Source organism: Castor canadensis, chromosome 1, assembly GCF_047511655.1.
Source record: "Castor canadensis chromosome 1, mCasCan1.hap1v2, whole genome shotgun sequence".
Taxonomy (NCBI): Eukaryota; Metazoa; Chordata; class Mammalia; order Rodentia; family Castoridae; genus Castor; species Castor canadensis.
In genome coordinates, this window is record NC_133386.1 from 118,598,371 (window position 1) to 118,601,145 (window position 2,775).

Genomic DNA, 2,775 nt, shown 5'->3' on the forward strand with positions numbered 1-2,775 from the left:
GTTTTTATGCCTATGTATGTTTCATATCCAGTGATTCTCTGAAAATGAGACTTTACAGTGATGCTAGCATAGTTCCATATTACCAAATAATATTCACTGACTCTGTCACTCTCCCACTGGAATGAAAGCCTCCTGAAAAAAAGACAGGATTAGTATGCATCCTATTCACACACAGCTTTATCTTCTGTGCCTATAACTGCACCTGGCACAAATTAGGTGCTCGGTAAAGAATGGAATAATCTTCATCTGTCCTCACCTCCCCAAGGTCTCCTAACCTGTGCACCCCTCAGCAGTCACAAGCTTCAGAGACATCACTTATCTGAGCCCCTCTGCAGTCCCTTCAATCAGATGGTGCTCCTGAGACTGGAAGCACAGCAGACAGAACAGGCTGTCTTCCTGCTCACAGAAGATCTGCTTTGTCTCCTCCTGTGTCACATGCATAGGTTCCTCAGAGACCAGGAATTGCCTGAGCTAGCTTTTCTGGTGATGGACTCCAGAGGAATATTGGTTTTGAGTTCTCTCTGCTGGGATGGGTCTCTGCATACAGGGCAACGGGCAGGAGTCTGGGTTTCCTTCCAGGAAAGGCAGAGACACAACTGACAGAAGCTGTGTCCACAGCCTGTAGTGACTGGGTCAGTAGAGGAGTTCATGTAGATGAAGCAGGTCAGTTCTTCCTGGAAGGCTTGTGAAACATCAGGTCCATTTTTCTGAGGGAAGAAAACCAGGAAAATACATGCAACTCAATAATGAACTTCTGTCTAGAGAAGGTGGGCTTTTCTTTGTATATGGCACACTTGGAAAACAGGCACAAAAAGATGTCTTGAGTTTTGTTGAAAGTTTGTTGTGGTCCTAACCAACATGCACCCCTGTTGTACAACCACATTCTCCTATAAATATATCAGTATTGAGGTGTTGATTTCCTTCACATTGTTTGAACTTCAGATATTTGTCCCAATCTCTATGCCAAGAGTGGAGGCCTTGACTGCGCTTCAAAAACCAGTTATAATGCTCATTTCTGTTCACTGGTTTAGCAAAGTGCATGCAACTGGGCTTTAACCTCATGGCTGCATTTAGTTGTCATAACCATCCCGTCTTGATGACTCTACCAGAAGTATTGTAGCCAGATCAAAATTAAAATCAGCTAACCAAACAATCATTGTTTTTTAAACAACTATGGTAATTCAGTCTCTAACTATTTTTTAGTATAGTTATGATTGAAAAGACTGTCTAACAGCTGAGGCTAATACGGTATCATTATAAATAGATAAAAATCTCAAAAAAACCTAATTTATATAATGCAGTGCAGAATTTCACTGATATGCATGTGTTCCATCTCTAACTCATATTCCAGAAAATGCCTTTCTTGCAACCCATTGATGAAAAAAATGTACAAGAAACTTGTTTATATGACACATACTCCCAAATCAAAACTTTCCTTTGATAACCTTGTTGTCTCAAATATATTCCCACCCCAAACCAATTTCTGAACACATAAGAATTATACGGATCATGTTTCAACCAGCTTCTTTAGCTACAAATATACAAAGCTGTTGAATCTGTCTTCCTATGTTTATTATGGATAACACTAATTCAAACAGACAAGCAATAAAGGAATGAGGACAGGAATACATTTCAAGTCTTTAAAACTCACAGGCTCCCTTTCACATAGTTTTCCTAATTGTTTCATGCATTATTCACCTGCATTCTGAGTACCCTCCATTACTTGTAAAGTAGCATGTATATACATATGACGACTTACATAACAAAATGTTTGTAATAAATACATTGGATCTACATTGTATAAATTTACAAAATACATACAAACAATATTTGATGCATAAAATACACAAAAACATATGAATTTCAAATTTATAAAGTAAGATTAGGTGATGAAGTAGTTTAATTTATAAATAGGTGATAGGAATGGAGTCACTTTTAGTACCTTTCACAAGTCTGCAAAACCAGATGAGTCCCAAATGTACTGTGCTTGTTCTAGGGAAGAATCAATGGCTCCTTGAGTGGCCTTATATGGAGTCTTTGAAAATCACAACCATTTCCTCATGTGATGTCCTACAAATCTGCACATTTTAATTTTTGAGACAGCATCTTGCTGTATATCCCAGGCTGGCCTTGAACTCTCAATCATCTACCTCGCCTCCCAAGCATACCACCATGACCAGCCCATTTTTATGTTTTTGCATCACTTAAAGACATATTTAAATTAAAATTTTTCTTGAAATATGTAAATGGAAATAATGCAAGTGATATCACACTAGTTTATTTCTCTCTCTCTCTCTTTTTATCTTTTCCCCCTTTCTATCAATGAACATAGAAGAAACTTCCCAGTCAACCGTAGGTAATTTTTTAAAATTCCTTTAGCATTGCCTCCAATAAAACACAAAATTTAAAAGAATTTCCATGGAAATAATAAATATTGAAGATACTTAAAAGCTAGGTACTTATCATAGGCTAAAAATGAAATAATATTTATTTAAATTTTATGCTTTACAATGTTTATGTAAATAGCAAAAATATGTGCATGGTTGTACTGGTAGAGTGAGATATACAACTATCTTATGACATCCACAGAGCTTTTAATGAACCATAACTAAATGTTTTTTGTTGATGGAAGTAAAATCCAGCACCTGCTAAGGTACTGTAAACCAGGTGCAGAAGGCCTTTCTCATTCTTTTAGGCTTTAACGGATAACCACTGCCACCATCTAGGTGATCACAATGGGGCTTTTCTCCATCAATATGTAGGAACCCTGGTCAA